The sequence below is a fragment of the Brassica rapa genome, chromosome A06 (assembly GCF_000309985.2).
Source record: "Brassica rapa cultivar Chiifu-401-42 chromosome A06, CAAS_Brap_v3.01, whole genome shotgun sequence".
NCBI lineage: Eukaryota > Viridiplantae > Streptophyta > Magnoliopsida > Brassicales > Brassicaceae > Brassica > Brassica rapa.
The window spans coordinates 11,303,307-11,326,611 of record NC_024800.2 but is presented as its reverse complement, the minus strand read 5'-3'; the positions used below and the strand labels follow the sequence as shown (position 1 = coordinate 11,326,611).

General features: G+C 30.7%; 2 long non-coding RNA genes and 5 other non-coding genes across 12 annotated transcripts; 6 read left to right on the top strand and 1 right to left on the bottom strand.

Moving 5' to 3' along the window:
* Positions 1-10,474: 10,474 nt before the first annotated feature.
* On the bottom strand, positions 10,475-22,003 carry LOC103873255. 6 transcript variants are annotated; one of them, XR_004448159.1, is made up of 8 exons: positions 21,765-22,003; positions 21,571-21,674; positions 21,377-21,485; positions 20,741-21,248; positions 20,515-20,643; positions 11,268-20,441; positions 11,060-11,130; positions 10,475-10,908 (listed from the first exon to the last, which is right to left on the bottom strand). It is a non-coding gene; the product is annotated as an uncharacterized LOC103873255 (long non-coding RNA). The 6 variants fall into 6 exon arrangements; XR_004448160.1 differs by having other exon boundaries at positions 11,060-11,125; XR_004448161.1 differs by having other exon boundaries at positions 10,475-11,130; positions 11,268-11,348; positions 11,450-20,441.
* On the top strand, positions 16,496-16,581 carry LOC117126366. The gene has a single exon (XR_004448934.1). It is a non-coding gene; the product is annotated as a small nucleolar RNA SNORD25 (small nucleolar RNA).
* Positions 16,596-16,747, top strand: LOC117126351. Its single transcript, XR_004448922.1, has one exon. It is a non-coding gene; the product is annotated as a small nucleolar RNA snoR136 (small nucleolar RNA).
* Positions 16,789-16,862, top strand: LOC117126339. The gene has a single exon (XR_004448911.1). It is a non-coding gene; the product is annotated as a small nucleolar RNA snoR64a (small nucleolar RNA).
* On the top strand, positions 16,915-16,991 carry LOC117126340. Its single transcript, XR_004448912.1, has one exon. It is a non-coding gene; the product is annotated as a small nucleolar RNA snoR20a (small nucleolar RNA).
* On the top strand, positions 17,061-17,154 carry LOC117126323. The gene has a single exon (XR_004448898.1). It is a non-coding gene; the product is annotated as a small nucleolar RNA R38 (small nucleolar RNA).
* LOC117125779 lies at positions 21,422-21,997 on the top strand. The gene is made up of 2 exons (XR_004448162.1): positions 21,422-21,627; positions 21,760-21,997. It is a non-coding gene; the product is annotated as an uncharacterized LOC117125779 (long non-coding RNA).
* Positions 22,004-23,305: the final 1,302 nt, after the last annotated feature.

Below are 23,305 nucleotides of genomic sequence, written 5' to 3'. Positions count from 1 at the left end.
AAAACAATCAGAAATATTATTTGAGAAGTGATTTTCTTATATGTCATCATCACATTTATTCTCACAAAAAGATAACATAACTCTAAAAATATGACATGGTATCAGGCTTAATGTGATAGCCAATTTCATTGATGTAAATTTATATCTTTCATATACTTTCCAAAATATGATAATGATGCATCCCCTATATATTAAATGAGAAGTCACTTTAGTGATTTCTGGTGACGTGTCGTTCATAAGCGAAGTTTCAAAAAATTGTTATAATTTGATTGGTCGATTGTTTTTAATTTTTATTTACTTAAATTAGATCTAAAAATTTAAGATAAGTCTATAAACATTTAACATCACTTGCCATATAATCTAAAGAATATTACAAATAATAATTTATGGCAACTAATTCTCAAAATTATAGAAAGATTAATAATGTTTTATTTATTATTTTTAATATTTATAAACTATAAAATATAATGAACGAATTTTTATATAAAATAATTATAATAGTTTTATACTCTACTTGATGAATTGTATTCGAATATAATTATATAATAACTATTTTAAATATTACAAAATCCAAACATGTCTATTAATATGATTTTTAAATTATTTATCGTTTTTTACAGAATAAATTTATCAGAACTTTAAAATTATTTATATAATTTTATAAATTATTTAAAAAAATATAAATCATACTATATATTGATTGATCATAAATGAACTCTTCAAATTGTTATAATTTGATTTGCAGATGATTTTTAATTTTATTTATTATAATTATATCTAAAAGGAAATGATAATTCCATTACCACTTTCCAAATAATCTACATAATATTAGAAATAATTATTTATGGTAACTAATTTTTGAAACTATGAAAGAGTAATAATGTGATCAATTTTTATATATATTTATAAATTACATAAAATAATAAACAAAAATGTTTATTTGAATTGATATAATGATTTTATATTCGTATAGAAATAATTATATATGTATATAAAGTATCATAATAACTATTAATGTCTAATAATTCAATACATGCTTTATAAATAATTTATAAAATTATAAATACATTTATAAAATTATTTATATTGGCTTATCAAATGTTTTAAATTATTATAAGAGGTTCTAAGTCATTTATAGAAGCTTATACATTAATTTATAAAATGTATTTTGAAAATTTATCCTCCTATTACAATTTTCTGAATTTTATCATTTTTAATTATGACCTTTTAGAGTTTAATTAATTAAATAAAGTTAGTTTAGGGGGTTTTTCGTTAAATACTTAGTTTGAGAGTTTTTACCCAAACAAACATAGTTGAAGGGTTTTAACGTTAAAATTCCTTATTATTTCCTTATTATTTTTTATTTAAATCCTTATAGTGAGATTTGTTTTATAAAAAACCAGTTGCAATCAACTGACGAGATATCTTCTTTCCTAATATCATGCATTTAATAGTTAAATATATATATAGCAAGATTTGAGTTACCAAAATTATGTATATATTATAACCAGAATATATTTAAAAATTTATTAGAAGATATTCTATCTCATAGCTGAATTAAAATTTATTAGAGGATATTTTATCTCATAGCTTCTCTTGAAAGCTAGGTTATTTAGAAACTTAAACTAATTTACTATATAAATATCACGCCACCCCCATTAGTTTCACGCATCTATCTTTTAAGATTTCATATGTTTTTGATCGTTCTAATTTAAATTCTACTTTTGTGATCTTGCGCAAGTGTATGATAATTAATAAGTAACTCATAGACGGGAACACCATTACTTGTAATTTTATGGGGGATTCTTTTTCTCTGTTTATTTTTGTTCTCTTCCTCTCCATGTTGTATCTCTATCTACATTTTTGCATCAGTAGTGATTCAACTAACAAAAAGAGACGACTCTGTTTATCCAGGAACTGATCATCCCTTTCGAAAAAGGTAATTATTTTTTTTTATAAAGTTAAATCACTTAGAAATAATATATTATAAGATGTGTATGCTAATCAAGTGTAATTTATTTATTGTGTGTGATTCTCTTCAGGTACGTCTGAGAGCCAAAGGTAATCTCAAAGCTTTTAAAAAACTTTGAAACTCATTGACGTTGTCCTATTAATTATATAATTTATTATCTTTTGGGGATTGTTTACATCTTTAAATATTTTTGTTAGAATTACCTCTTTTCTGACTCAAGGCTTAGAGAAGGAAACTGTAAATCATCTCTGCTGTTACAATGAAACCAATGATAATAAATCTCAGGTAATTCAAATATCTCTTGTATATTTCATGGCTGATTTTTTTTATTGGGGTTATGCGTAAATTATTTGTTTTTTTTCAATTATATTTTTTCTGATGTTTTAAGATTAGTGTTAAATGTGATCGTTTGAAGCATAATGCATTCTCAGAACACACATCCATGATAAACACTTCTATGTAAATTGTGTCAGTTATGTTAGTGATTTTGCATCTGAGTATTGTGACTGATGTTCCAAGAGAGAAAGCGTATCATCTCAAACCGAGATTGTTGAGAAAGGTAATTGGTTTATAGATGTAATTGGATAATTGACATCTAAAGGATACATTTTATTAGATAGTACCAAGCAATCCTTTTAAACCTTTTGAACTCTAACTTTTTGAACTAACAAAATAATCATGTTTAACCTATAAGCAGTTCAAAGAGTTATGTATCTAAAGTATACGCTTTATCAGATATAAATGATACGTTTTATTAGATAGTACCAAGCAGTCATTTTAAACTCAAACAATGCCATGTTCTGAGTTGTACACATTGTATTGACCTTTTTTTTCCTTGCGGTGTGTATTCAGATAGCAGTAGTGAAGTGCATATATGAAGTAATATCAACCAAAATTAAGAAAAGTCTTTTAAAAGCAGAGATAATCATATGGGTCTCTCTTGAACAAAGCAAACAACCAGCAGTTTTGCCAGACCTGAATTTCTTAAACAGGTTTTCTACTTTCTATTTTCTTATTATTTAGTTTCACCTGATGAGAAGTTTGAATCACAGACTCTTGACTTTTTGAAATTTATATTATTTGTTTGTGTAATGGTGCAGAGGTTTCAATGAGACCGGCTTATCCTTCTTCCAAGAAAGTAAAGGACTATGACAAGCTTGAAGCTGAAATGAAGAAGAATAGAAGGATGATAAGCTTGAAGGAGACTGCTTTGAACAAGTTTTTCCGTGAGATATATTTGAATTCTGATGAGGATATGAGGAGTGCTAGAGCAAATCATTTGTGAGTATCTATCTATCTATATTCCTATTTAGTCTTTCTTCTCTCATAGAGATTACAATGTTTTTGGCATTTTGATTGACTATTTTTGCAGTTTTGCACAATCAACAGGTGGAACCTATTGGAACAGTGCTTTCAATAGATTGGAAAGATGTTGGTGCTAAGAAAATCGAGAGCACTCTTCATGATGATCTGGCGCTCAAGACATGGGAAATATGATCTTATATGATGTGTGGGTTTTACCTTAATCTAGACAGAACTCGAAGCCTTGGTCTTAAGGTCTGGTTTCTCTACTTTATGGACTTAAGGTACTTTGTATTTTCGATAACTCATATTGTTAATACGAAACACTGAAATTTTTAATCTAAACGTTCTAATGTATTCTTTGTTCATATGAACATAGTATAAATATCAATATGCAACATCGAATCTTTCATATTAACCACATACATGTACCATAAGTATTATATAGTTGTAAATATATAATTATCAATTTAATATTAATGTTAATGCCCGCATATGCGTGCGGGCGGTCCACCTAGTATATCATTATTAGTCAAGTCAAACATACTAATAATGATATATGTTTGAAATTTCAAACAATTTCAATTAAATAGATTTTATATCAATTTATTCACATTTAGTTGTGATAAAATATGCAAGTTGAAGATTGCCTATTGATTTACTAGATTAATTACTATATTAGTTTCTATCAGTTTAATGTATCGTAAAATAAATAAACATCATATTTACAATATTCATATACCAAAATAAATATAGCATTGAATTTAGTTTAATTGATATTTTTATAGAAAATACAAATTAAACTTTTATTGAATTCAACTAAATATAAATAAATTTATACTGAAATAGTTAAAATTACAAATAATTATTTATAGTTTTAATTTTTAAACCAATAAATTTAAATTCTAAAATTAGTTATATTTTATATATTTAAACTACGCAACGTGAATGAAGCTCTTAGTAATTAATTATTTCAAAAGGCCTTATAACCCTTTTAGATCTAGCCAGATTTTAAAATAGATATCTTTTTTGGAGAGCCAAACCACGATTAATACCCTTAAGACTATTTTTAATGGTTCATCCTATTTTTTACTGTAAATTAAAGTAACTCTATAATAAGGTTGTCATATACTCCAATAGTATTTTATTTTAAGATAAAAAATAGAGTAATGAACAAAAAAAACTTAATATACATAGAAAACCCGTTTTCTACACTATTATAGAGTAAAAACAGAGTATCATTAGAATATTTTTACTCTAAACTCTATTTTAAAGTAGAAAATAGAGTAAGATTAGAAATGTGCTACCTATCCGAATCATTAAATGTAATAAAACAGAGACCGACACAAAAATTGTGTTCAATGTAATAAAAAAACACTACTAGTCAGCAACTACAGCCTACAGTGTCGTATGGGTTAATCAAAAGTTAATTAAAGACTTTCAAACACCTAAAAGTCCTCACAAAACGCCATCGTCTTACAGTATTTTTGGTGGAGTTTGTTATATACACATTTAATTATTTAAATAGTTAATAGAGACATGAGTAAAATAATTATTCCGAATAATACCAAATCGTGTTGAAAAATTTAGTCGCAAACATTATTTGTAATAGAGAAGTACCATTTTTATCTATCATAAAAAGTCATACTAGTCTTATTAGGTCCATTTCATTAATTACATTTATTTAATTATTTACATTAATCTATTAAATATATAAAGATATTAATAATAAATCAACTTTAACTGTAAATTTAAATTTAAATTTTATTTTTAGTTATAATAAAATATTGAGAAAAAATATAACAAAATATTTCTAAAATTTTAAAATATTTTATTTACATTAATACTATTGATTAATTTCGTAATTAATAATATATACTATTATATATTAATTTAAATAAGATTTTATTATAAAACAAAATAAAATAAAATTGTATGCTATTTTCAAATTTTATAATTATATTATATATCTTCTTTATTAAAAGAAATACCATAAAAAATTCATACTAGGTCTATTTCATCAATAACATCTATTTGATTATTTAAATTAATCTATTTAATATATAACATTTTGAAAAAAAATTATAAATTATATATATATTATTAATAGATAAATTTTAACTGTAAATTTAAATTTTATTTTTACTTATAACAAAATATGTTGGAAACAATCTAACAAAATCTTGGTAAAATTTTATTTTTTTTAAATTAATGCAGGAATTGATCTCATAATTAATAATATAGTATTATTATAATGTATTTACTTATAAAATCCTACAATATACTAAAATAAATAACATAGAAATATAAATTATGGAGGATCATCATTTTGCATGGATATTATGGTACATTTGGAAGGCCCGGAATAATAAAATTTTCAGTAATCTTGATATTGATCCGAGAGAAACGCTTAACTTAGCAGAATTGGAATCAACACTTTGAGCTAAGGCACAAGTAATAAATACTCCCAGGTTGGTACATGAGGCACAAAACATATTGAATTCAAGGACTACAGGAATATGGTGTTACACAGAAGGTTCTTGGAAGGATAAAGATTTATTTTGAGGACAAGGCTGGTTCAGCACGCTACCGGGGTTTGAGGGTTTGTTAGGGGCCAGGAATGTAAGGGCATGCCTCTCCCCTCTTCATGCGGAGATGGAGGCACTCATTTGGGCCATGGAAAGCATGAGAAATCTAAGGCAGTTTAGGGTTACATTTGCTACGGATTGTTCTCAATTGGTGAAAATGGTTTCAGAACCAGAAGAATGACCCGCATTTGAAAGTTACCTGGAAGATATTAAGCTCTTGAGAAGAAGCTTCATCAACTCAGATATCGTTCATGTTCCCAGGACGGAAAACATAAAGGCGGATCGCTTGGCACGCAGTGCTCGGACACATCCGTCTTTCGTCGTACACATGGATGCAGAGTTGCCACCTTGGTTTATAGAGTCAACATGAGTCTGTAAATGTTTGCTGTCAAAAAAAAAATATAAATTATGCTAAGAAAATATCAGTTCTATAGTATAACTAAATAAAATTTTAAAATATATTGTATTCAGTCTGTAAAAATTAGAAAAAAAAAATGAAGGAGATTTTCAATTTGTTTATTTCATTCTATGAATTCATTTTACCAAACTCAAAAATATATTAATATAAAATAATAATTAATAATAAAGTAAAATGTATAAAACAAATCATTATACATTAATAATATCGAATAAGAAACATAACCAATAACATTATAGAATTACATAATATATAACACTAAAATGTAAATTATATCTTTGAAAGTTTTGCGATGATATATGTTATATATTTATAAAATGAAAATCTACCCGCACGGATGTGCGGATGAAAAATCTAGTGTTTATTGGATAAGAAACCAACTTTTAGTTTGGTTTCGCATTTTCTAATGAATCTATTACATAATTTTATTTTTGCATGAATATAATATTCCTTTTGTTTTATAAAGATTATCACATTTTTTGTTACAAAAACGTCATTTCAAAATTATAATACAATTTACATTTATTTAAAATTTAATATTAATTGTAAATGCATTGACTTTATAAATAATTTTATTTATCTAAATACCATGTGTTACATAGATTTAACTAATAAAAACATAAATATATCTCAGTGATTGTCTTAATCTATATTCAAAATGACAGTTCTTGTAAAATGGAAAAATAGTAATTTACATTTTATAGGAATTGAATGTAAAACCGACAGTTTACAGTTTACCCCATAAATTAAATAATATAATGATATTTCATCAGGAGTCAATAAATTATTTTTATAATCTTTAGATGTAACCAGAAGTTATGAAATCAAGCTTAGACTCTTGATTTCTTTAATTCTGAAACTATCAAAAGATATTGTAGTTTTGAAATCAAATTCGAACTGGCCCTTAAGTTATGAATGGAAACAATTTGTGCGATGGTATCAAAGTGCTAAATGCCAGGTTGTAGAAATATCACTAATCAAAGTGTTACAACTAATAAGCGTTCTTTGTACTAAATAATAATTTTACAAAAAAGAAAAATTTGTTTGCTTCATTTATGAATCTGTATGATAACCGTGGATTTGTTAATATAAACGGAACAAAATTAATGTGTGGTACATTATAAATGCCGTTCATGTGGTTTCGATAAAAGAAGCGGTGTAGAAAAATATTTACTCGGTGAAAAGATATTTTTCGGTTTTATATATTAAAATTTTGAAATTACAATTAACAAAACAATGGTTAAATATTAAAATATAATTTTAACTAAAATAATTACAAAAAATATTAAAAATCCCTCCCCCAAAAACCAAAAGTTTGAAGTTTTTCTTTTTCAAAGGGATCGATCGATCCTGTAAACAAGCGTTTGATCCGAACCGGCCAATTCTGATAAGTATATCCAATCAACGAAAATATGTGGAGCATATATTGATCGACCAAGCCCAGGTCAGTCGAACGCAGAAGCTCTATCCCACTTTGATCGATGGGTCACGTTTTTGGGATCGATCGATCCCGTGCCCATGTAAGTCTTCCAAATCGATTTCCTGGTTTTCATCGGTTATCCGGTTTGATTCCCACTTTATTTGAACCAATGTTTTTAAAATCGGACCAGAAGCTGAACCGGATAATTTTTCGGTCAGGGTTTAATATGGTTCGACCGGCTCAAACATGGTTCAATAATTTGGTTTAATATATTTTTAATGTATAAATTTAAAAGTAATGTTAGTAAATATGATACATAATTAAAATATAAATGAAAAACATAAAATATTATAAATATAAACTAGTTTTATGTTTATATAAATGGTTCATAGATTTTTAATAGTTTTAATGGTTTTTAGTAGTTTAATAACTCAGAAATCTAATTTGGTTACATGACCAGTTCATGGTTGAACCAATTATTAGATCCAACCCGGCTATATAACCAGTTCATGGTCGAACCTGGTTCAACCATCGGGTCAGTCCGGTTTTAAAAACACTATTTTGAACCAAACAAACACGAGCTGAACTTTTAAAACCTGATTTCTAATCAATCAAACCCATTTTTCTCTTCTCCTTGAAGAACAAAGGGGAGCAGAAGACGGCGTGAGAAGAAGTTTCCAAATCGATGTTTTAATTTTTTTAATTTAAAAATAGATTTTATAAATCACGTTTAAAAAATTAGAATTAATAAATATAAGGAAACTAAATATTTCTAAATATTCTCTTTCCATATTTTTGGAATTGCTTATCCTTTTTCGTAGAATTTGTATTCTACTATATGTAGAACACAATAAACATGTATGAAATCGGTTTCTACTGGTTTTAGATTTATAGTAATATGTAGATTCTAATTTCTACAGATTTTAGATTTATATTAATGTGTAGATTCCAGTTTCTACATGTTTTAGATTTATAGTAATGTATAGATTCTGGATTCTACAGATTTTAGAACGATAGGTTAAGGGCAAAATGTGTTTTCTAAATACTTTTAGATTACTATTATTTACGTAGATCATGTATTCTAAATATATTAGTTTCAATGAAATAAGTGAATTACATTTTCTACTGTGTAGAATGTCAATTCTATTTTTTGTAGAACAAAATATGAAATTGTGATTTAAATTTTTTTAGAACTGGAAAAAATACCAATAAGTTGATATAAGTTTTTCATCAGTAGTTTCTATTTTTTTATTTTTTTATTTGTAAAACTATTTATTTGATTTGTTTTGGGAAATATTAAAAGATATTAGAGGAAAAAATGGTACAAAAAAGAAATTAGCCTAATAAAACATAGTTATCATTTTTTGGCCTAAAAAACAATTTTCCTACTTTTAAAGGATACTAGGGGTTTGGCCCGCCCTACGGGCGGGTGAATTTGCACTAAAATTATTTTATGTTTGAGTGTATTGTATTTTAATTTTACAAAATATTTGAAATTTTACTTTATATTGAAAATAATAATTATTATATGTTTTTATTCTAAAATTATATTTTAAACTTCGCTAAATTTTGTTGGTTTGAAGTGAAAAACCACTAAAATTGTTTTGTTAAAGAATACAAAATTATTAAATCAGAAAACTAAAGAAAATGTAATGATTTATATTTCTATTTGATTTCTGTTTCAATTTGATATATTTGAAAAAAATTAAAGTAAGAATAATTAATATTTTTCATATTTTTAAGAGTATCAGATTTTAATATTATTATAATAACTAATTTCTCACGATAATAAATTACTACACCCACCTCCAAACTAAATCAATTGAAAATCAAATGTAATGTGATAAAATTATTAAAATTTATAATTTAAAGTAATATACAAATATTTTCAATATTGTCTTAGTATGTATTATGTAACAACAAATGATGTTTTATAATATATATTTTTTTATTTTATATTAGATTTTTAATTTATAATAAAATTTTCTTTAATTTTTAGTGTTTTACTAATTATTTTTGTAAATTATTTTAAGCATTTGTTGAACTTTTTTATAAAAACAATTTGTTGAAAATTTTGCTCATACTATTTGAAAATATTTTATAGATTAATAGTGTTATAAATTAACAAATTATTATAGTTCTAACATAATTTTACTTGAGTTTTATACCCTATCTTATTAAATAATTTACTTTGAGTGAACCAAACATAAAAAAAAAATAAATGTAGTATAACCATTAATAATCTGAAAATTAAGATGAACCAGACTGCGTATAAATGTTTTCTGAAAAAAAAAAAATTCTTAAAGAAATAACTAAATCCTTTAGTCTTTTTAATGTTGGCTGTATTGAATGAAAGTATATAACTCCTATCTAATCAAATATCTCATTCTTAGTTTCAACATAGTTGCAACGATAACATCGTAAAACATATATATAATTACCTAACTAAATGGAACAACACAATATGTTGGGTTTATATTTCAGCCCAAAACAATCAAAGAATATGTCACCAAGCAAACAATTATGCACACTAAAACTGCAGTGTTTCTTGTTTTGAAGCTTAGAATAATTTTTTTAAGATTTAAAGAGAGCTATGAAAATCAGAAGCATACCCTAGTTTCATAACAATCCCCAAAAACAGAGGAGAAATCCTAATTGGATTTCACAATGATGACCTCAAATGTTATTTTCTCTCTTTCTCTGATCAAAAATAAAAACTCATACGATGATGACAACGAATGTTTGTTTCTCTACACTAAAAATGGCCACTATTTCAAAACTTATTTGTCTTTATATTCTCTGCTACAAATAGAGAAAGCTGATCTGAAAATAACAATCGTTGCATAAAAGTATCCCTTATTTTTCCACCTGATTCTTCAACTGCTTATTTTTTTCTCTTTCACATACACAGGTCTACGATTTCGCTTTTACACATATCGATCAGTGGCTGCTCAGAAGTTGAATACTGGTTAAAAAACATCCTAAAATAGTTAACTTTTGTTGGAGTCCAACACCACATGTTTCTTCTCTTTACCGCCATTTTAACTTATGTCATCGCCACCATCTCTGTCAACATTCTCCTTGCAATCCTCCAAACCCAACGTTGCGGCCTATCCCTCGGCCCAGTCCTATAATTTATAACCTAAGTGCACATCCTCTGTTCCAGCTAAGAGACATGTCTTTCGAGAGACATAGATATAAGAGCCACCTGAAAAGTCCAAGTTGGCATTTCCTTTCTTGTATGAGATCTAAGTCATTATTGGCTACAAATGTTGGAAAATAATTCACTATCTTTTAACTTATATACGCCACCAAAATAGTGTCAGATGCTTAAAAATAAGTGCTAATGTGGCAATTACCCGTTATTGCAAATTCCTCCAGCGCATCATGTATCCGATTCTGAATATCCTCTAAAGGCCCAGATTCTAAGCTTTAGGGATGAAAAGTAAGAGGTTATCAATTTAAAAGAAACATATGTAATGACGACATAAGCATCTAACTTTAGGAAATAATAATGTGATTCCAACTACAGTGACTCCAGGTAACTTTTAAAGAAAAGTATCTTACCACACCAAAGAATCGTTGAGGAACCCCTAGCCTCTGAGATGAGGGTAACATTTATTTCTGCTCCCATGTTGTCTATGTCCTCTCAGTGGCAAAAAAAAGAACTATTTACTAAGTTCATATGTATAAAATTTAGCATATAATAAATCAGACCACAAATTGTTTATAGTCATTTAATTGCTTACTTAAAATTCAGGAGAGCTTCACAGTCAATGTCTTTAACCAATCTGGCATGAATCACACATAATAAATATGGAGATAATTGAATCATGTTTCGAAATTTATTCGGTCACATCTCATCTCATCCATATATAATGAAAAGAAGTACGCATTGCAATTATGAAACAGTACATTCCATCAGAAAACAAACCGTAAAGATGCTTCTGAGACTTACAAACTCAATCGCATGAAAATGCAAGAAGATGACCCAAGCAACAAATACTCTTCTTCACAAAATAAACTTGAACTGAAAAAGCCGATAAAACAACGCCAATCCATAACTTTTGGTTCCTCAAGCTGCTTGCTTTGTCTAGTTGAATCTTTGATCTTATCAGCTTCTGGAAACCATTATGAGACGGCGTTTAGGTTAGGGGGAGGATGAGTGATTTTTAGATTTTTGAGAATTAGATTTTAGGTTGGGCTGCGAAATGGTTTAAATGGGCTGCAAAGGTTAACTTAATTTTTGTATCCAAGCCTAGTCTACAATGACATGGCACTTTGATTGGTCCTGATTATTTTGACCATGTGGATAGCTTTAGGAAGCTTAAAAATAGCTTCTTTTATATAGTGGGATGGTGTCCAATATAATATAATTGTAAAGTGCGTTTTTGGACAAAAACAGCTGGTTATTGTTTGCTAGAGAATTACTGATTGGGTTTCATAAAAAAAAATAGAATGAAAAACAGCTTTTTTGTTCTTTTATTATAAAAACATTTTCTGTCCCATTTTTGCCTCAGTTACCATTTTCACTTATCAAACTTAATGAAATAATAAGTTTTATAAATTATTTTTTTTTAGAAAATAGAAACAATTGATAAAATATCCGTATACACAAACTGTATTTTTGGGCTTTCAATTTTGTTAATTTTTTTTTTTTAATTATGGTCTACGGAAAGAAAATATCATCATCTACGAAAGATTTGTTATTTATTTTTCCATAGTTTTCTTGTGATTTTCACAAACTCTTATTCTATGATGAAATCTTATCAAAGATTAATTTTGGGGGCGTTTATTTTTTATTTTTTTTATTTCAAAAATTATTTTTATGTTTTATTTCTTTTTTCATAATACGCTTTTAGTATTTAAATATTTTTAAATTATTTTATCAAAGGTTAATTTTGAGATTATGAGAAATTTATACTATAGGGACAACTATGGTTGGTTTTATATTGTAGGGAAAAAGAGTATGTTTTTTATTTTGTTTTGACAAATTTCCTTTTAGCTTTTACAAAACTGTAAACTTTTTATAAAAATTGTGATTGGTCTAATAAGTGCAGGTTTTGTCAATAATGCATCAATCTAGCAGCATAGCATTCTTCCTTGGATCTTGTCTATCAATGGCTCATAATCATGGTTGGTAAGGGATTCCATGAGCAACTGACATATCCATGTACCATATAAGTAAAGCACCTACTCCAATACACAATGCCGATGTTGTATCTAAAAGAGGGGACATATTTCTTCCAGAAGCATAAAGTGAGGATTTAGCAATATTGATACGTAATCCTGACATACTTGCGAACCGGTTCATGACCCAATGACTCCCAAGAGCGAGTCTGAAGTGCTATTTGTGAAAACCAGAATGTCGTCGGCAACACTTAGATGAGTGAGTTTGACCCCATGTTGTCGGCATATTCAGTACAATTAATTTTTGGAGTTCTACATTCATCTTGCATGCCAAGTATCTTAACACTTTAGAAAGTATGTATAATGCTTTTTATGGTATGGATCACCTACACAAACTCACAAGGCAAATGTGCGCTGGGAAAATCTCTGTTCTCAGAAAGATGAGGGTGGACTAGGGATTCAGAAGCTTCAGGACTCAGGTAAAGCTTTCGCTATGAAGCTCATATGGCGGATATTCACTCAACATCCCTCTCTTTGGGTTAGCTGGGTAACTCATTATCTACTCAGGTACAACTCTTTTTGGGATGTTAGAGATGATTCAAAAGGATCCTGGATATGGAGAAAACTTCTCAAATTAAAGGATATGGCATATTACTTTCTCAGAATTAACACTAGAGATGGTAAGAATTGCCACTTTTGGTTTGATAATTGGATGGAGAAGGGCTGATTGATTGATATCTCGGGAGCTACTGTTACTACTTATTTAGGTGTATTAAGACATGCCCGAGTCAGTGATGCAGTGAACTCGAAAGGATGGAGCATTAGAGGTCAGAGAAATTGATGGTTTCAAGAGCTTCATCGTAGCATCATGGCGATTGACCCTACTAAACCTAAGAACGGTACAAATATAGTGTTGTGGAAGCATGGGGATGAGGATTATCAACCTACATTCTCAGCCTCAACAACTTGGGATCAGCTTTTAGTAAAAGGGTCAAAGTTCTATGGAGTAAAGTTGTTTGGTTCTCACAACGAGTCCCTCGTTTTTCCTTCATCACTTGGTTAGCCATTAAAACAGAGTATCTACAGGGGACACAATGAGGTAATGGGGTATGGTGCATGGATATGAGCTTTGTGGAGAAAGAGATGAGACAAGAGACCATCTCTTCTTCGCTTGACCATATTCATACATAGTTTGGAAACGGCTTGCACGTTGGCTAGTTCGAAATTGAATCAATTCAGATTGGCAATGGACAATCAATCGACTGCAGCGTATGTGAGAGAAGGGAAGGGATATCATTCTAGCAAAGTTTCTGCTTCAGAGTACAATCTATTGTGTGTGGAGAGAAAGAAATGCTAGGCGCCATCATCAAACATAGACAGCTACTGGTCAAATGCAACGATTGATTGACAAGGCTGTGAGGAATAGGATGGTCTCACTTTAGTATAAACCGGATCACAAATATGGAGGAGTGCTAAAGAGATGGTTTCAAGTCACCATCTAGCTCAGATCATTATTTTTACTATCTATACCATAAGATTAGAGAGTTCATATTCGTACATAACATTCTTTTTGATTTGAATTTTGCTTACTATATTTTATAGAATATGACAAGTTCTCGTAGTATCATGATATGTGTGCATTGATGGTAATTTATATTTATTAAGTTATGAAAACATCTATTCATCTGTTTGTTTACTAGTTATTTTTACTAATTGTTCAATTTTTTTCTTACGATTTGTTTCTTTGTAGTCAACATTTTTTTCAGTTCAATTTTTTTTAAATAGAATTTTGTTCAAATTTTTTTCCATTTATTTTGTTCATTAAGTGGTCATTTAACCACGGGGTGGTGGGCTAGTGGGCTTGAGGTAGTTAACACACTAATACGGACCCGGATTCGAATACCCCCTGTGACCACGGAACGCTTTACGCCTTCCCTAAGTTAAAGTTATCGCGGCGTTGGTGTCGGGTCCTTGGGTAATGGGTATTAGTGCCGGCTGGTTCCGGGCCAGGGGGATTAGATGGTTGGCAATCGAAAACCACGTGCGCATTACGGACCTTTAGACAAACGGAAACCACGTGCGGATTACGGGTCACCTTTGAACCTCCTGTTAAAAAAAAAGGTGGTCATTTAAAAAACGTAATATATCAATTTTTAGCAACTTTTATCCAATAATTACACGTTTTTTTTCGGACTCTGCAGCAGACGAGATGGTACGTTCTTTAAACACATCACGTTTGGATGTATATCATGACTAGACAATGAGTAGTATACTACTTGCTCCTCGCTTTTATTCAATAGAGACATTTACAGGGAAACTTCATGTTTGAATTTTCATCACCATTAAAATCTTTTATCCTTATTATAACTTAGTAATTGACAGGCAGACAATGAATTGACATGTTCTTGTCGTGCTAAAAAAGGTTTAGTCCTGGTCCTCCTGGACCAAAAATTCAATAAGCAAACAGTCGACAATATTGGGTAGGCTTCGGCGGTTCCGGATTTTTGAGTCCTAAACATTTAGATCCAGTAAAAAACTTGTAAATTTTCGGTTTGGATTCGAATCGGTTTTTCTCGGATTGGTTTGGGTCTATAATTAAAATACTTACAAAATACCAGTAATTTTCGGGTTAATATTGGGCTAGATCTGGTTCGTCTATTTAGGATCTGAAAAAGACATGATATACCCAAACTCCATCAAATTTAGTCGATATTTGTCATGTATATTTAAAATTTTACAAAATAACTTAGATTAAACTATTAATAAATAAAATAAAACATTTTTTAAACTCTAAATTTTACACTTTAAAACTTCATATTACTTAAAATGTTACACAATAATAACAAATATTGTTAACAAAAATTATTTCAACTAAATCATAAAATAATATATATATATATAATAGAACACAAAAAATCGTAGTTTGTATATACGTGTTTTTAAGTCGGGTACAATCGGTTTTTATCGGGTCAAGTATATTCGAGTCGGTCCTTTTCGAGTCTGGCTCTATTCGGGTCCATTCTTTTCGGTTCTGATTCTTTTGGATAAAAAAAATTTGGACCCAAAAGATAGTTGTAAATTTTTGGTTCGGTTTCGGATATTTTCAAATCGGTTCCGGTTGGGGTTTTCGGGTCGAGGTTAAAATGCGCAGGTCCAAGACTATTGCGCTTCATAGAGGCAAAGTCCATGAATAATGGGCCGTTCTACTAAAGAGAATTCTAATCCTACAATTACAGCCCAAGGTTACTTTCGTCATTTTCACACTGCTACACTGAAAACCCTAATCCTATTCCTTAGGGCTTCGAGGACCTTTACGGAGACTTCACCACTATATAAAAATTACACACACGCTGACAATCTCAACACACAGTTCTTCAGCCTAATAACTAGTGTTTCGATTGTAATCGTCTTGTTTGTTTAGGTTTTACTTTTGGCTTCATCAGATAGTCGATGGGATTTGTCCGTTCCCGTATGATTCGTTCCCTTGAAGCAATATCAATCGTGCTGCTCTCGTTATTTCATATTCCTCCCTAATCAATTCACAGCATCATACTGTTAATTCAGTTTGGTGCCGGTTCGGGATCGTAACTTGAGCGACTACATATCTTGATTTAAGTTTTGTCTTAATCTATGCTGCTTTGTTTTGTAATAGTTGTTTGTGGGGGAAGAACAGTGATGAGTCAATTTACAGACCTGTAATGATAGCGGTAATGATCGCATTCATTATGAACATCTAAGGGACTGAGTTCTTCAATTTTTATAGTAGTGGCTTTAACATCTTAACTAGAATCATGCTTTGAATGATTAACATGTGAAGCATTGTTGTGTATGTTTTAGCCTACAGTGAACATAGTTCCCCTCGCTATCCTGTTCATCAATTTAAATGATGTTACTTAGGACGTCGGGGAACAATATGTTATAAATTTTGTCTTCTAATAATTGCTTAATCAAATGAGGAACACTTTGCCAAGTTGTTGAATTCTCAGAAAAAATCTGAGTATTATGATTCACTTGTATAGGAAGATCTGATGATTTTTTGTGGTTTACTCGTTTGTTTTGTTTTTATGTCTGATTAATATGCAAAGCCGGTGATGATTAGATTGAATGGTTACTGAAATTTCAGTGTTGAAAAGTATCTAATTGACTAGGACGGTCTGAGGCTTCCACTGTGTTTTAAAATCTTTTACTTCTGTTCTAAGTTTTTATGTAAAAATAATTGTTGTAGAATGTGAATGTGGATGATGAGAAACAAAAATCAAAATACAGTTATCCCTGGCTTAGGCTTTCAAAGCCGTTGCTGAGTCTTTTGTAACCTGACACACATCGCAAACAACATTTTTTGTTTTGTTTTGGTTCTATACCGTTTGTTAAATATATTTTGTTTAATAAATTTTGTTGCCTGGGTACATAGCCAGTACCTTTCAAAGTTCTGAGAACAGTAGGGCTAACTTGTGTAATATTTTGATATTGAAAATCATTTTATTTTCCTTTTATTTTATAAAATTAGCATTCAATAACATGTTATTTTTCTTTAATTTTTAAAATTAGCCTTCGGATTTTAATACTTTATTGCAGTTGTATAGTTTTCTAAACTTTCTTGTTTTATTATGTATTAAAAATATTTTCCATTTATTTAGGAAAACTTATTTGTTCAACTATATTGGCAACAAGGTGCCTCTACTAATCATATGGAATCACTAAGTTTACTAGGGATTTTTGTAGCCCGGATATTTACTTATATATTAAATTTTCTCGAATTTTAGTATATAAATGTAAAAAAAATATTTGCTTTTGTTTATTTTTTTATTCCTACATCGCAAGTTCAAATTCTAAAACTTGTGTATATACGCCAGACATTTTGTTAAATCTTCATGCTCGGAACAAACCAGTCAAATAATTTTGATGGAAGTTGATAAAAGTTATATAGTATGAATTGAGCTGTCGGGAGAAGAGGAGGATTTGCTATACCCAAATAGCAGCTTTTGGAATTAGACTTGCCAAAGGACCCAAAGACTTTTGCAAAATTGGAGGTTAAAGAGATCAAGAATAGAAGATTGGTTATGTTTGCGATGTCTGGTTCTTTGTTAACATTCATTGTCACTGTCAAGCGATCATTTGAGAAATTTGCATTTAGCTTTGCCTCCAATTTTGTTTTGCGAAAGTTAATAGTTTATCAGTTTGTCATTTGTATTGTGAGAGTAGGGAAGAGGAGAAAGATTTAAGGCTGTGTTTGTGATGGATGTCTGAGACTTTCAAATGTGAAAATTTAGCAAACTATATATGATTTTATCGTTGATCAAGTCTTGTTTTTGTCCATGATGCAATATTTGCTCATAGTTTTTTTAGTTTTGATCCTTGTTCGGAAACTCGCTAGGCGCAACGCGTGCGGATGACCAGCGCCTAGCGATTTATTGAAAAATCGGAAATAAATCGGGGAGTAATCGGGGATTTATTTTTTATGGTTATAGTACTCACTAGTACATATCTTCATTTGTGGATTCCAAATATTATTAAAACTTAGGTCAATTGTTTTGTTTAAACCTTTTGGACCTACTAAAAAGTGGTTCAACCCGTGAAGGGTGGTGTTTTATAGTTTTTTATTATTTACTTTGTTTTAATAAATATAAAAAGATATGTATGTCTTCATCTTCTTCCTTCTTTATTTGGTTCTGCGATTAAACGTTTGGCCATCCATGGTTCTTTCTGTATAATTTGATTAGTCAACTTTGTTAACGTAAATCTTAAAAATGATGATCAAGTAATTTTTCTCAGATCTACAAAAAGAAACATTTTCAGAGATTTTTGAGCTTTCCGGAAACAAAATTACGCGGGGTAGTTTCAAAAAAAAAAACATTACGCGGGCGTGTAACCTTATACCACGTTCTGGGCGGTTAAAACGCGGGTTAGCGTGGAATGCATCCGAACTGGCGAAACTCGCCACGGTGACCCACCGCTTCACGATTTTGCGGACGATTACTCGGCAACTCGGCCGCTTTTTAGAACAAGGGTTTTGATTATACTAAAATAATATTTTAATACATTTTTCGTATCATTTTACTAAATTTAATAATTTTTTTAAAAAATCCAAATTTTGAAAATAAAAATTATCAGTATATAAACCAACATTAACTCTTAGTAAAAGTAATCGTTTTTTTTTTGTGAAGCTAGCACACCTGAGTGTAAATATAATAAAATTCATTGAAGACTCGAGAATTTTAAAATTATATTGCCCTGTTTAGAAATTTAACAAAGTATACGGCATATAATTTCATAAGTCATGAAATTGTTATTTTTTGTTTAAATAATGAAATTATTGTTAAACCTTAAAAGTTGTAATTCACTTAAGATTAAAATACTTAAATTTTAAGGAACGAAAATAATTTTTTTATTTATTTTACCTTTTTCATACGTAATGGGTGTTTTATTTCAGTTTTATATCGTTTGTTATGCTCACATCATTAAGAAATTTTTCAGTAATATGAATAGTGATTGATTTTTAAAATGTAACAGTTGAGTTATTTATTATTTAACTGATATTCATTTTTAATTACATTAAAATGATATAAGATTTTTATAAGTTTATGTGATTGATTTACCTTACATTTAATATTGCTTTCTTATTAATCTATTGACTTTAACGTTTGATTAGTTTTGGTTTAGTTTTATTTTTACCTTTCTACTATATTTTTAGATTTCATCTAATCGCATTGTAGTATGTTATGAAAATTATTTAACAGATTGTTTATATGTGATAGAATATCTTGAATCTTGTTGTTCCAATAAATGTTACTTTATTTTTTATTTAGTCTCTTCTTTTGGCATCCTGATGAAGTAATAGGAAGATATTTCATAACAAATTTGTTATGTATATGTCAAAATTAAAAAGTGGAATAGGATATGGCCGAAAATATTTGTCTGATGAATACTTTTGAAAATAACAAAGACATTTTCCAGTTTTCCAGTGAATCTGACAATCTAAGGTGGGAAGCTCAAGCTCATATCCCGTTTATCACCCGGTAGTTATCCCCATAAAGTTTAGTTAGGCTTTGTAATTATATTGAAACTTTGTTCCATGCTTGCCATAGTGCGATGACACTTAAAGCCCTGTCTATTGTTTACCGATCAAAGACATTAGCATCATCAGACGTAATAAGAACTCGAACCCAAAAATCTTGTCTATCTGAACTCACAATGCATCATTATAGTATTCTTCGCTTTTTTACAATTTGCATAGAACCTAATGACTGGCTACCGAATTGTCTCGAATGAGAAGCTGATTTTGGGCTGGAAAGAATATGATTGTGAGCTCCTTATCAACTCTTTTTTTCTTAACAACATCAACTCGTATTTAAAAATAAGATTATGGCTCAGCTGAGATATTATAGGCAGCACTAACTTTCTTCTCAGCAAAAGCAGCAGAATGAATAGTCTCTATAATTACCCGGCGGCTCTCAGTCTGCTTTAAGAAAAGCATCCCATGCCTTCCAATTGTTCTAAGAGAAGAACTTATCATTATCCCACTGGTCTAAGCAGCTTTAGGAGGTTATGTGGTGTTTTGTTCCTTAAGCTTAATGACTTGACAAAGAAGTAACTGGAGGTCAAAAGAACCATCTGTGATAGAATTATAACAATCAGCAAACATAATATGAAATAAAGGTGCAGCCAGCTCTAAAGTTTCACTTACATGAAATCAAAGGGTCCCACGAACTTCTTGAAGGATCGACGAAAGGTTTGATTCTTCTCTCATGATAGTATGAGAAATCTTTCTCTGTTTTGTAATGTACTTGTGTCTTCAATTATTTCCTTCACAACTCTACAATACAACCAATGTATATAAACGTTTCGCACTTGTACGGATTAAGGAACTCTATAGATGAATATAATCCAAGGTTACAAAAAAGATAGCTTACTTGTTCCGAATGATTACTTCATCATCTGTGAGACTTTTTCTCTTCCATGAAACCCGAGAAGACTCCTTTCCACCATCGTAGAAATGATGAGAAATGACGACTTGTTTATCCTAAATTTTGAAGTATAAGATATCACATAACACACAAGAAATACAGTTCTGAAGGTGGAAAGTATCCTTTTCCGTTCACATAATGTTTAGATCAACATCTCTTACTTCTCCGAAGCCACCATTTTGATCAAATATCTTGCAAGCACTCATACTCCAATTGAATCACACCATCAACAGAAACTCTCCATTTATTATAGTATCGTTTAGAGTCTGTCTTTCTAAATTGAGAGGCTCTGAACATGAAAAAAGAAAAGCAAGACATAATTTTACCTGAGCTTCTTCATGAGTGAGCTTCATCCTCCTGTAATTTTCTTGGGCTTGCTTAGACATGAACATGGCTTGGACCAGCACTACAGATCTCTTTAGCCTCTCTTCTGCTTGTATCTGACAGTTAGCCACTGGAATGATAACGATAAACAAATATAAGTATCAATAAGCTTGGCAACTGTGGTTTCAGGATTTCGTGGAAGAAACTGAGTCAGATCTGAAATTAAAAACACCAAACAATCCGAAAGAGATAGCTAACCTGAATTCAGCACTGAGGAAAGCATACCTCCTTTAGTGGCAATACCTATAAGAATATTCTAATGAGAATCTAAATAGTTTGCAGGTTTAACATGTCCTTTCTCTGCAACCTTAACACATTGTTTCACTGAATTATAATCAAAAGAACAATGCGCACATAAAAAGAATGGTGAGTGAGTGAGACCAATGTCATACCAAATGTTTTGCCTTTCTGGCTTGACCCTTTGGGCTTGTTTTCAGCTTCCTCTTCTGGTCAAATCTGAGAAATAAGATGCTTATGTGCTGATAGAACTGTGGCCCTATCACGCAAAACCAAGACTATCATTCTATACCATCCTATCAGAATTTAGGTCAAAGGTTTTTCTATGGTAAATAGAATGAGAGCTCACCATTGCATCCTCTCATTTACTCTTCATGGAAGCTTTGAAAGCGATTTGGAATGTGTTGCATCCATCAGTAGCAAACCTGGATTGAATTCCCCGTGGTCTTCTATCGGAATCATCGTCCTTGTCGGAGCCTTCTTCCTCTTCGATTTCCTTGTAGTTAGCATCAGAGAACAGCTCATCATGAATGGTTTATCTTTGGTGACGGTTTCGATTCAGCTTTTTCGTAATCATGAAAATGGGACGCCTATGTTATGGAGGAGGTGAAAGGGGAGAGTAACGCCGAGTAGATGGAAAGGCGATGAAAACGATAAGAGACGAATGATGGTTCTGACGACAGCAATTGTTGGGCCAAAAATATGTAAAGCCCAGATTTGGAATAAATGGTCACTATCTGTCTGTAGCCCATTCGTTAACTGAAATTAGACGGATGTGACATGGCACAATATTATTGGTGGATTTTTTTTAACTGACGTGGACATGCTCTCCATTGAGCATATCTCCCTTTTAGTATTGTTAGATTCTCTTGTGTTAGTAGTTGTTGGCGTACCATTAGATCGAATGTAGCGGTTTAAGTTTTCTGTTGGCATAGGAGCGAAGCTTTCAGACCATTAGTCTTGAGTACAACCAAGAGATGCACTGAGAGGTGATGATGCTTTGGTCTGCTGCATTAACCAATTCCTTGGGAGACTGATGTCAATGCGTCAATATGTTATCTTGGCCAGTGATGAACACTACATCAAAAATGTCTTCGCTTCCGACGACAATGCGGAGAAAAAATTTAGTCAATTAATAATGTTGAGATGCATTCCAAATGAAGTGTTTGATCTTTCCCGAGTTTTTAATAGAACATATCCCGTGTAACATAACCGTTTTGGTCCCAGCAAATTTTTTTTTTTTAATAACGCGGACGTGTTATCAGTTTATCACGCTCGATTCGGAACAAAATCAGACAGCCGTATAAGGTAGCCGAGTTGACCTTATTTGCCACGGACAGCACACGAATCACGTAAACTCGGACGATTACGTGGGTAGGTGTCCCCATTTTCGAATAGGGATTCTATGTACAATATTATAAAATTAACACCTGCACCTTGGAACATCAAAGTCACTAAGGCCATCTGCATCGGGCGTGCCTTAGCCCGTCCCTTCTTCTTTATTGAGTCGAAAATAATTCAAAATGAAATTAAAATGGATGGGACGGTGGGACGGGCCGTAAGTAAGGAACAATCGGACTCGTCCCGAAGGAGACGTGGCATCACGTTATTGGGCGATAGAAACGAAGAAGGGACGGTGGTTTCGGCTCATTCGCATTAGGGAAATTGAAATCGAAAAAGGAGAGCTCGATGGCGACGAACTGAAGCATCGAATGGAAGATCGATCCTTTCCAAACGAAAGCGATGACCTGATCTCCTCACTCCACCTGCGTCTTTTCTCTTCCACTGGAGTCTCCGTCGGTGTATCTTTGCAAATCGAAAGGTCACAGCTTCCAATCGAGAGGTCGCAGCTTCGAAATCTCAATCCACTTCCGTTCGATTCCGGTCCTG